The sequence below is a fragment of the Nesoenas mayeri genome, assembly GCF_963082525.1.
Source record: "Nesoenas mayeri genome assembly, chromosome: 19".
NCBI lineage: Eukaryota > Metazoa > Chordata > Aves > Columbiformes > Columbidae > Nesoenas > Nesoenas mayeri.
The window spans coordinates 9,833,837-9,847,039 of NC_137568.1; the positions used below are offsets into that span (position 1 = coordinate 9,833,837).

The 13,203-nt window shown below is 40.1% G+C and overlaps 1 protein-coding gene across 2 annotated transcripts in view; it reads right to left on the bottom strand.

Annotated features, from left to right (window-relative positions):
* The window catches only part of PITPNC1 (phosphatidylinositol transfer protein cytoplasmic 1), a gene marked incomplete at its 5' end in the record, with an annotated part of 59,914 nt that overhangs the window by 45,921 nt on the left and 790 nt on the right, over positions 1–13,203 (bottom strand). The window lies entirely within an intron of this gene.

Sequence of the window (13,203 nt, forward strand, 5' to 3'; positions counted from 1 at the left end):
AGTTGATGATTTCAATGAATAAGCATTCAAAAAAAGAAGCAATCAACAATACCGAAGTTTTGTGCTTAGATGCACTAAAGCAGGTAGACGTGCTGAAACAAATATCAGCTGGTACTCTAACATGGATTCTGTTTCTTTTCACTTACAATTAATTCAATATATTGTATTGGCATTAAAATCCTATACTTTCACCAAGTAGGATAAGAGCTGGATAAACTTGCTTTTCATATGCTTTTCATTTGCTATCATCAGTTCAATGTATTGAACAGAAAACTGAGGGTGATTCCTATTACTCAAGCAAGAAATTAAAGTGTGAATAGTACAGCTTGGACACATAACTATAGAGGGAAAAGTTAACACAGCTCTAGTGAAGTCTTGTCTTAATTTGTCTCTGAAGGGGTCAAGGGGTTTGCAGCCAGAGAAGACCCAGCTGATTTGGGCCAATTTGATATCAAAAGCCAACATCACTTCCAGATGTTCTACAAGAAACAAATTTGCCGCAACATAAGAAGAAAGATCCTTACATGAATAAATCATTATATTAAAAAATACAATGAAAAAGTAAACTAAATAGACAAGTCATTTTTCTCACTGCCAAGAGGACACCAGTGAAGTCCCAGGGGATTTTGACTGGGTCTTGAAATGGTCGACGTACTTGTTAATGATGGTAACACACTCATCCACAACTTATTAAACAAAATCCCCAGTGAACAATATATAAAAAGAACAGGCGATAACTTGAACACAACAAGGATGAAAAGCTACATTTGTGTAATTAACCTCCTACAAAAAGGATTTCAAAGAGGGAGTGGGAGGCATGTTATAGAGAGTACAAAGTGAAAAAAGGAGAGAACAGAGCAGAGGGTAGAAAGAGACAGCGATCGCGGCAACGCTCAGCCTGCAACTCGGATACAAGCAAACTGAGTAACTTTATCTCCTTGACCCAAGTGCAATGACACCTCAACACCAGCTTCCAGTTCTTCAGCCCAAATTCACCACAGGGTCAGCTCAGCACATGACGGGGAACAGTTCACCAATGAAGATTTGTAAAGTTGTTTAGATTCTGCATGAAAACAATCCCATATTCAGTATGTTAGAATGGCTTTATGACACCCCTAAGTCTCCGCATGTTCAGGAGAGCAGCTCCCCAATGTGAACCTCCTCTGCGCCTTCATTAGACGGATCAACTATTCGAAGCCTAAAAAATACTTTTAAACCAGTGTCAATATGCAGGTACAAGAAATGGTAAAAAAAAAAAGTCTACTGCTGCTCCACATGTTTTAAACTTCGATAATATCATTTTTCTTTCCCTGCTTTCTAGAATATCACAAGCAGATACAGCGCACGACTTTGCTATGGAAACCACGCAAGGGACCACATCTATAGCTGACGTACTGAGGTTTAACTTCACATGGGCTACACTGGTCGGAATTCCTAGTTAGTTATTTCCCAGATCAACCGTCTATTACAGATGAGGTTTAGGCAGCTCCAGGCACCAGAGGTTTGCACAAGTACAGTCAGAACCCAAGCTTGACAGCGAACTTCCCTTTGGATGCGTGATCTATGACATAAATCTTAACAGACACGATCCACTAATCTACATTAATCACCTTCAGTACTGCAGTTTTATTTCATTTGATCAAAAGCATCTTGCAAACTCAATACTTCTTTCCTGAGCTCGCTGTTCTTGTCAAAGGTTTGGACTGGCTACAAATGCTGAGTTTTCTTCTTCTTTTCTTACCATTAAATATTCATGAACACTTCAAAGACGAATGCTTTACCGCATACTTGCTGTTACACTGAAGTTTGTTAGTGGCCCTAGGGAATGTCCTCAGCTTTTCTGTAACAATAAACTCAGTCAACTGCTACCTATTGGGTGAGCCCAGAAAGCTCAAGTAGCTCAATTCATCTGCAAGTCTAACTTCCAGAATTGTTAAAAGTGGAAAAGGCCTCCAAACAGTGTAAGAGCCCATGGAGGGGAATGCAACGGCCAGCAGCTCGGAAAGGGCCTCAAGGACCAGCTCGCAAAGCTTCGAGACGTCAGCTCTGACTCTCAGTCTTCTGTGTGCAGGAAGAGATATTGGTTTAAATAACATTAATACTTCAAGCCAATATAAACCAGCTTAGAACCAAAATACGAAAAATCATACCGCCTTCTGAACCACTGGGTTTTTTTGGCTTTGCTTTATTCAGTGGGCAAAACACAACAGAAAAACTGAGGAACAACCTTGAGCAAAGCTCAAGAGAAAAATCTATGTATGCACACTTCATCTCCTGCTGATGAAAATACATTTTCTGTCCTACAGCTATATGAAAAATCGGAGAACCCAATTAGCCTTTGGCTGATACAAAACTCAACAGAGTAAGACAGAAGTCTGACAGCTACTTCTGAAAAAGCTCCAGAAATCCTCACCAGGAGACGGCTGTGCGGAACGCAGGCAAGAACCTCTGCCTTGCACTTGGTGGCTCACACAATCGCACCAATTAAGTATCTTTTGTGTGGTTCTATTACAATGTACTTTACACATGACTTTGATAATAACCATACTATCCTGACTGAAGTGTTCGTCCTTGGTTACCTAATACTCTTGGGCATACGACTTTTTGCAGTAAGTAGAGAGTGTGAAACAATAGTGCTATTTTGGATTATTTAATTTTCACATTTTAGAATATTTCTGAGAGAAAAATCTACAATCCTTTTTTTTCCCCTGCCTAAATATTTAGGAGGATTGAGGATAACACCCACGTTTATGGCCTTTTACTCTGAAGAATGGAACAATACGTATGCATTCATATATAAAATCTAGATTTATATATTATGTGATTTGTGTATTATGTACTATTATATATGTAACGTTTAAGTGACTTTATGGGCGTTGATAACATTTAATCAAAAGCTATTCTTACAGTTGTGAGAGGGGGATGGTTGGGGCAGTTTTGCCAGCAGCAGGAAGGTGCGCGTAAGCCAACATTGAACTGAGCCACAGAATATTAAGATACGGCAGACCTGAAAGCAGATGGGTAATTCCTTACGGGGGACAATTGAAGGAAATTAAGAGATGAGGTAAGAGAACTAATATGAGGAAATCACAAGGAAAAAGCAATCACTGTTTCTCAGACGCTCTTAAGGAACTGGAGCTTTCCCCAAGGTATGGTCCCCAAAAGAAGGATGAGATCCGACCTCCCCCCGCATCAGAGCATCCAGCTCCTTCCCTCCTGCGTACGAACATTTGCTCTCTGAAGTCAAGATCCTCACTGATTGCCACCGACAATCCTTGGACTGTCACAAGACAAACCACTCATGTTGTTTACTCCAGTTCTGACCGCTAAAGACAAACTGGCACGTCTGGAAACGTCTTAGGGAAAAGTCCGGGTGAGAGGTATCCACATTTCACTTGTATTAGGCTTGCAGCGTGATTAAATAAAAACATAACCACCTGTTACACTTATTTCAGTGGGAGTATCTATTTTCAATTACAGCACTTACTATCCACCCTCAAGTATGGCAAGTAACACCATGGTAACATAAACACAGTCCTGGCTACTTGAGAAACTTAAATTATAAATAGCAATGTATAGCCCGTGAGGTCCTGAAAATAAACTAACTAATCCATAGGCATTTGTTACTATGACATAACATTTCCACTAAAATGTTGTTTGCCTCATCTCAGACCTACTCAGAATAGATTTAGGAGTTGGGCATCACTTGACTCTGAGTGAGTTCATGTTCATACATGAGAAAAAACAGAGCGGAGAAAAGATGCTATAGCAAAACAGCAGGGGAAAAAAATCCCCATGGTTGGCTTTATTCTGCTTCTATGGAAGTTAACGGGAAAAACAACTAACCAACGACCTATGCCAAATGTATAATGGAGACCTCTTAATATATGGAAACGTTTTTATAGTGCGGCATCCCTGAGGGAAGAAAAAAAAAATGGAAAGAAAAAAAAATTGGGCTTAACTGAGTCGTAAACAGTTTGGAATTGCAAATAAACCCTCTAAAACATTGCCGAGGTTTCGGAACTCAGCGCTGCCCGGGTGCAGAGATCCATGGTAACCGAGGGAATACGGAGATGCGCGCCTGTGCTCGGAGGAGCTGAATCCCGCGGCGCTTGGCCGCGCTGCGCAGCCCCCGGTTCGCCGCGGTTGTTCCGAGTGTGGTTTTCCAGCTGGCCCCACGCCTGCCGGGGTTGGCTCCGCTGCCTTTTTTGGGAGCGGGACCAAGGACTCAAAAGTGGGAGAAAGAAAAAGAGAAGCTGAGTTTCTACAAAGTTAGGAGTGCAAATTGAGAGCCAAGAGGTGACCGCCAAGTTCTGCGGTGTGAAGGTGGCAATGGTTTGGTTCTGTGTAGGCTCTAAGATGTTCTCATAGGTTTGCACAAATCTGGGACCTTCATTGAACCATGTGAAAATGTCTTTTAGGTTAAACAAGAAGGCTAAATATTTAGAGGCATCAGCTTGGTTTCCTTCTTGTTGAGAACAAGAGATTTAAGAAATTGACATTTTCTTTTCATTTACAGCCATTGGTTAAAGTCTACTGTTGATTAGGCTGATAGAAATCTGGAATGTATCTACTGAGGTCAATGGAATTCTTTCAGATTTACACCATGCAACTAAAACGGAATTTAAATTCCCAACATTTCTAGTCTAAAAATATGCTGTGATTTGTCGTACATATTTGGTGAAATCTCAGTGTCTCTGACATTGGTGACAGAACTCATTGGCATTACTGCGGTCTAAATTCCACTGAATTATTTTTCTTTCACACAGAGAAAGATTCCACTGAAGATTTGAATACATTTTCTACCAAGTCTACGTGACAAAAGAAGCCTCCAGGTCACCTAAGCCTGTAATCACGTCTACATTTCTTATGTTTCATTTGGCTTATGTCAAGTCACCGCACAACTAGTTTATTAAATGAAAAGATTACTTGCAGGTCAAGTTATTTACACTTTCAAAGAAAACCTGACAAAATTGCATAGATAACTGGCTAAATTTGTCAGGCATCTTTCAGAAGATAAAATGATATGTACCAGGACCAGTATATTCAGTGGGTCTAACAAGCAAAACTACTTAAAAAAAATGTCTGTATGACCAGGAGAAATACCAGCTTGGCATGTGTAAGAACTTCATGCCTATCAATGGAATTACAATATACTTTATCTTTCTGATAAAGACCATTTTATCGGTTCAGAGTGGACTGGCACTTGGGTAACCTTCCAAGTAACATGGTGACGCTGGCACAAAAGGTTATATCTATATTTTTTAAAATAAATTTTATATAAAATGAGTCCAAAAGGCTGAAAACATATTCACCAATGAGTTGTATTTCTGACTGTCACCAGTGAGTGGCTGTTAATCAAGCAATCGAGCAACAGTGTGTGTTATACTGGAGTATCTTTATCACATAGTTATTGCGTCGTGCATTGTGATAATATTTTTACTGAAAACAAATTAAACATAGTTATTAATTGGGCACACACTAAACCTACTATGACATTTAGTATGATGAAATGGAAAATAAGGCACACTCAGCATGCTTGCAGAAAACAATTCCCACAGAGGTGAAGTATTCCTAAATCATTTAGGCAAGACTAATCTTAGAACAGACACATAAAAACTCCTGAATAGAGACCATGGTTTCACCAGGGAGCATATGAACAAGTCTTTTATTAAACCCAGTCTACAAACATTTACGCATGTGACTCAGGACATGTGACTATGTGTGCTATAAATTAAATATATGTGCAAGTTAAGTGCATGCAAAAGCTGGGAGTGTGCGCTGTAAAATCAGCTTTAGAACTGCAAAAGTACAAAACTAACAGAATCCAAAACTGCTTCAGCATTTTCTGACCACAAACAGCAAAAATATGTAAGATACTTCTTTTTTTTTCTCCAAGAAAGGCCATTAAAATGTCATTGCTACAATTTAGCACCCTGCATTGTACTTCAGAAAAATAAAAATAGGATTTTCATACTTATCCAAGGATTAGAAATAGGCTGATCGCTTATAACCAAAATTGGGAAGAAACGAAGTGAGGAGGAGATAAACATTACTAAGGCTTGACTAGAAGCATTACATATAAACACAGGTTAAGCTCAAGTCTAGTTTCCCCACCTACAGACTGTAAACCCATCTTTTAACCCAGCTTGAAGTCTAAATTACCTTTTCCTCACTCCTTTTTCAACCTAGTCAATAATCCTGGAGAGCACCTTTCCTCTGGCTGTCTAGATGCACGCAGACTTTGGTAATTTCACTGAAATACACAACGCGCCCACACAAAGCTCTCCAGGCTGCGCTCGGGGGCTAGAGGAGCAAATTTGCATGAAATGGCACTATTTGCTTTCTTTCTGTGTCGAGGTATCGAGCCTTACAAATTATACTGTTTTTCATGATGAGAAGGATAATGATCTAACAGATAAAACAGGTGAGAGAAAGCGCCAGAAGTCAGCCTGGCACTGCCACGTCCACCACTGAACCACGACCCTGAGCACCACGTCTCCCCATCCTCTAATGGACGAGGAGCGGCTGAGAGAACCGGGTTTGTTCAGCATTGAGGAAAGGAGGCTCAGGGGAGACCCCACCACCATGGGCCAGGATTTAAAGGCTGGCTCCAAAGCAGATGGAAACTCCCTTTGTGCAAGGGGTCACGTGGAAAAGACGAGGGGCGATGGGTACAAGTTACTCTCAAGGAGATTCCAACTGGACACAAGTGGGACGTTTCTCATCATGAGAACAATCCACCATCAGAATAGGCTCCCACGGAAGTGGTGGATTCCCCACCATTGGACACGTTTAGGCTTCGGCTGGACAGGGTGCTGGGCCATCCTGTCTAGACAGTGTTTGTCCAAAAGGTTGGGCCAGTTGATGCTTGTGGTCCCGTCCAACCTGATATTCTACGATTCTACAGTTTAGTGGTAGACATATGATAACTGTTGGGCTTGATCATCTTAAAGGTCTTTTCCAACCTAAATGACTTTATGATTCTAAAACATAAGGAAAAGTATAATTATTTGAAAAAAAAATTAAATGACAAGTAAGTTTCTCATGAGCAAGGATACAAGAATTGTCCCCCACCCACAATTATTGAGTATATTTCAATTGTTTGCACGGGTGTTTTTTCTATTTCCATCCTCACAGTATTTAATGGTTGCATGTATGTTAGGTTAGGCATTCAAAATGAAAAGCCTGCATGTATTTCAGCATTCACAACTGACTCGTTTCTATAAGAACAGCCTGGGGAAATATTTGTCAGCTCACTAGTCATAAAGAAGAATATCATGAATGAATCACTGTTACCTACTATGGGCTTTCCATTACCTGCCTAGGCAGTCTTTTGTACAAAAGAACATGATCTCTAACAGATTGTAACAATACAAATGCCTATCAGACTAAACTGAATACTCATGGAGGAAAATATAAATTTAAACCTGTCCTAGTTATTACAGAACTCTTTTTCTTCCTATAATCTAAAGGGCTTTATATACTTCAAGGGCTATAAATGACCTTTTTTTTTTTAACATGCAGTCAGGCAAAAAGCACATGAAGACCAGCATAACAATGTTATTTCTAACCTTAAACAGATGAGGAAATTAAACAGACTGGACTAAGGGAAAATGTCAGAGTTATCAAACTTCATGGTGCCAATATAGGCATCTACATTCATTATTACATACAGAAACAAAAGTTGCCACAGTTTCACAAGCGCTGATCATCTCGTGTTCACATCAACTCTTACAAGAGCTTCAGGCTCACAGCAACTTGAGTTCATTCAAAGAATAAAAAAAGCAAGTGCTGAGTGTTAAAAGCCAGTATTGAGGTCCTGTGTCTTTCTCTCCCTGTTGTTTTGTTTCCAAACCTACATTATGCTTCAAAGACAAACACACTTCATGGGGTTCTTGACAGCATCAAAGCTTTGTAGAGTGCTTTAGCTGGAAAATGTCCTAAGCCACTGAAAAGCTGCATTTTCTTTTACGGGAAATGCAAAACTGGGCCCTATATTTTGCCAATGAAGCTTTCAAATCAAATGTGGAGTATTATTTGCTATATATATATACCTCGAAGAAAATAAGTGTTGACAGGGAGAGACAGAGCAAGAGAGATGAAGAGAAATGTACGTCAGAGTGCGCAGTTCCTTGCATAATATCTAATCCTTTCCACTGAAAGACTTTTTTAATGATTTACACTGAAACTTAAAGAACAAAGGTTGTCTTTCTTTCACAGAACTGTGCAAACAGGAGCAAAGGAGAAAATTGGATGGTTTTGGTCTTTATTTGCAATGGAGTTCACCAAAGATTTGATAGCTGCTTTGCCTTTATAGCTCTTTAGGTGACTCCAAGCAGCACAGGAAGGTCCAGCTAGAGCAAGGGATTTATTTGCTTCCCATAGTAAGACACGACTCCCGCTTCTATCTGTTCGTTCTTACAACTAGATGGTGCATCAGAAGAAAATTACATAGCTGTTCTTGTTTCGTACTGAAAGTTAACCGCTGCTGCTTTCTCTCACCTATTTTATCTGTTATATCAATACAACGATTCTTCTCAGCCCACAAGCTTGAAGGTGAATTTAAGGTCACGAAGGCCCCATGATGTGAGCAGACATGACCCTCAACAAAAGACCAGCTCAGATCTGTTTGCTAATGAGAGTCCTACACAATTCTTTCTTTTGAAGGGTTAAAAGATGTTCATAATGGTGTAAAGGGCTTTTCTAGATCAATAATTAACTCTGAATACTCCTCAGACAAGTGAATCGGCGCCTCCAGAGTATCAACTGCAAAACAGTAAAGCTGGTGATGTTCTCCTAAGGCATGTCCAGAAAGAATGATTAACTGCAGTAAAAAGTGCTTTACTTCCCCTAGAACTTCAGTATCTTATAAAGGAATCAGTGTAAAACTATGGATGCATTATGGCTGTTGACAGTTTAAACTGAAATTGCACAATAAGGCTCCATTTTGCTGGACAACTTCAGCTCAAAACTGCCAGATAAACTTTATCTGCAAGGGTCATGGTCATGACATGGTCCAACTATTATTTTATTTACAAGTAATTAAATCAAATTAAATTTGCAAAGCTGACTTCACCTTATGTTTGCTTATAGTCCTCTTGTTTACAACCAACATCCTGCTTTTTTCCAAATGTTCAATACTTCTCTATATTCCTCAAAACATGTTCTGTGATGATAATTGGGAAATAAAACCCCCATACTTAATCCATCATTATTTAATCTATCTGTATTAATTGCATGATGAGAATATGTAGTTTGGCCTGCAGGAGATGACTGTAGTTCACTTTACCCCCTACTAAAGGCTTTTTTGTTCTGCATGCATATAGTTATGTCCAAATATCATAACTGCTCACTCTCGGGGCGTAAAAACACTTTCTCAAATGCTTTCATTGAGCTTTAATTCTCTCTGAATAAAACATGTTCCAACAAGTACCCTTTGTACATGAAACAGTAGACTATGAAATCTTTTAAAGAAGAAATGTACACAAGATTCAGAGAATACAAATACTGTTTCCACTTATGTTGAAATCATTTTATGTAAATAATCCGCACTGGGAGAATTCATAATGTTTGAAACAAGAGCGAAACACCGGATGCTTTTCTAAAGGAGCAAGCACCAACACCTCGAAAAACAGAATTTGTTCATGTTGAAAGGACTTTTTGTTGAAAAATCATGATGTGCATTTAGGGAGGTTTTGCAGGTCTCGGCTTGTTTGTAGCGAGGCCAACGCAGCCGTCTCTGCACACCCCGCGCAGGCAGCGCTGCCCACACATCACACCAGCTTTGGTTCCAGTTCCACTAACCTCAGCAGAGAGATCTTGGATGAAATAAAGAACAAAGGAGAGAAAAACCCATCTGGACTTTAGATACTGGCCATACACGTACAGTTCAGAACCAGACGTGTTAATGGTCATCCCTGTTTCCAAGGAAAAAAACACTATGGTGACTACGGTATTTTATTTGATGATCACTTTTTAAATATATGCAACCTAGCTTCATATCTTTCTTAGCATTTTACAGCAATAACAACTCCATTTTCAAGAGGAAAAATGTCTCTCCACCTCTTCCCCTAAAGAACAATCCTCTTCCATGCAAATCATAAACTTCACAGTACTTTGCCTCTTCCAAAATAGAAGTTCAGTAACATGCTTACCTATCACGTTTGTTGCACATTTTCAGATAAATGCATCTCAAACACACAAACCCATGAAATCCTCCACTGTGATTTGCAATGAGACCTAAGTGTAAGAGTTTTTTAGCATCTCCACTCTTTCCAGTCACTCGGTGTTCTTTTCACGTGCTTAGGAATGTGGGATTTTAACCGATGATATTTGAAATAAACACAACCCAGCCTATTGTAACGTTCTCTCATATGATGTAACAAACTACTTGTAAGAATGAACTAATATGTGAAAATGCAGTGGGAAAAATAAGCAAGAGGCAGGCTCGTTTATTAATTGCAGCTGGGATGAAGACTGGTAACGTATCCCAGGTGATTGCTGCAACAGAGTTTACTTGCTTTATGTATTAATGAAAAGAAATGGCTTTTTCTAATTTATAAGGTCTTGCTGTTAACAAAAGGACTGAATTTGTGTGCATGCCTCCCCAAAGTACCACAAATAACGTACAGAATGACTTCTAATTGGCAGTCATATCGGCTTCGTCAACCAACAGCTATATTCTGACCTCGTTTGTAAAGTTCTTCCGGAACTTGTTATTATTTTGCTTAGAAGTTAACATGATATTTCCTTTCTTAAATTATTTTCAGGCTGATCAGGCGCCTTGCAACAATGTAACCATCCTAAATAACTGTGAATAGAAATTCAATTTAATGAGTTGAACCCAGCCTTGAAGAACTGCAGTGTGGTGCTGCAGCATCTCTTGGAACAATGCGGTTTCCTGGTGCTTTGGACAAGGAACAAAGATGAACCTCTGGCTCCTGTAACCTCGCTCAACATAGACAAAAACAGTGAAGTCCATAGCAATCAACATTTCTCAGGAAATGTTTTATTTGCAAGAAAGGATTTGGCCTCCAAGCTGACAGGTATGCAAACAAAAGTCCCATAAGTATTTGGGCAGCTTATCTAACGTGGAACCAATGAAAGAGCCCTCAAGAGCAGGACCTGCAGCACCCACTGAAGAGCAGCTCTGCACAATCTCCTACAATGGCAGAAACTCTTCAAACCTGGAGACAGTATCAGTTTTAATTTAACTCTTCTCTGGAGATACATTTAGGTCCTAATAGTCAGCCAGTGTAGTACTAACTGCTATATTGCTGGGTGCATAATTATTTTCATGCAGAAGTAACAACCTCTAGTTCCTCGACTGGATATTACACAACATTTTAATGCACATTTTTTCACATTACACACAAAACCCGATGACAGAAGATCAGGTACAGGTGCTTAGTTGACATAATTTCATTTCATTTTGCCTCCTGTGCCTAATTATTTTCACAGGAGTGACATGGGAAGGCGCTCTGGATTTGGTGATAACACCACAGACTCAAGATGGAATTCTTTCTCATTCATGTTGTCAGACTTCTATGTATGGATAACTGGTAAAAGAAAACTGGTCAAGGAAATGCTTTTGAATGTAGGTGTAAAGTACACAGGCTGAAAGCCAGAACTTTCAAACAGCAGAAAAAACAGAGTCGTAAAGTCCAGGTAAGGAACACAACACAGAAAGGGAAGCCATGCAGTTGCCTAAGAACAACGGCATTGTTCACAAGCCTACAGCCTCACATACTCAGGTGCTTAATTCCCCGTAACATCAATACCAGTGAGGTACCCAAGTGCCATCACGGAACGGGGCCCGACATCCCAATCCTGTGAGAAACCACAGATCCTTCGGAAATTCCATTTCCATCAAAACCCACTGAACTTCAGTGACCTGGACCTTGCAGAAGGCACTTTGGGCCTCTTGGAACCAAATTGCTTTGTTTTTTGAAGAGCGAGCATTGCCTCATGATGTTCTACTGATTGCATGATGCATCACCTTCTTACTCGACACAGATGCCAAAAATATCATCCGTCATTGGTAGTTAATGTGCAAATAAAGGTAAACAAGATAACACCACCTTCACAGACTGTAGGAAACATCACAAAGATGAATGTCGATGAGAAATACAGTGCAGGACAATTTTAGCTTGAAAATAGCATAATGAAAATCAGATATCTGCTTATTTCACAATTTTGTCCTAGTTCATTTTACAATTAAAAAAAAGAAATTAATGCTAAATATCAGACATGTTCTAGGTCCCTCATTAAGGCATCTCAGCTGCAGCTCTTGGATTAGATAATGGATGTGCCAACATAAGAGAATATTACAAGACGCATGAGTGCCTTTACTAATTCTGTTAACATTCTAGAGAGCAAGACACTTCCAATGTCGTCTTCTGCCTCACCATGCATCAGCCGTTCCTGTTTTGGGAGATTTTGGAACTTTATCTGGAAATCTCATTTAACAATAGTTTTTCAAAATAAATCAGATTTGCTGTCTTCTGATGACATAATGAACTGTTATTAACTAAGTGTGGTAGTCTAAGGACATCGGGAACCAGCTTGGATAAAATGTTGTCTACATTAGGATAACACAATAAACAAATAGAATTATGTATTGAAAGAATAATGCCCTGCAATATCACAGTATACTTTATAACTTGGTTGGAAAATGCTAGAATTAAAAACTATGCCTATTTACCTACACATATGTGGTGGGTTTAGGTCCTGCTCCCAGAAGAAGGAAATTCCTGAGCAGCCTGAAGTAAATACTGGGCAGTTTAAATTCTCAGTTTTAGACTACCATTAATTTGCCAAACCTGAAGATACACACAAAAAGACTATTGAAACGACTACCCTCTCATACTTGTGCAGACTCCTCCACACATATTGCAAAAACTAAAACTGTGCAGCAAAACACTCACCTGGATAGATTTAAACAAAACCCCGCGTAAATTAACTTGCAAAGGGAATGTATTTTCCTCTAACCTCGGGGGAGAGAGATGGGGAAGGGGCACATTCCCACCTCGGGCCGGTGCAGCCCCCGCTCCAGCCCCGCCCCCCGAGCTAGAGGCCCCGCCCCCCGAGCTAGAGGCCCCGCCCCCCGGGGCAGCGGACAGCGCGCCCCCTGGCGACCGGGAGGAAAGCGCCCCCTGGCGGCCCCGCCCGCAGGATACGAGCAAGTCGGAGCGTGGCGTG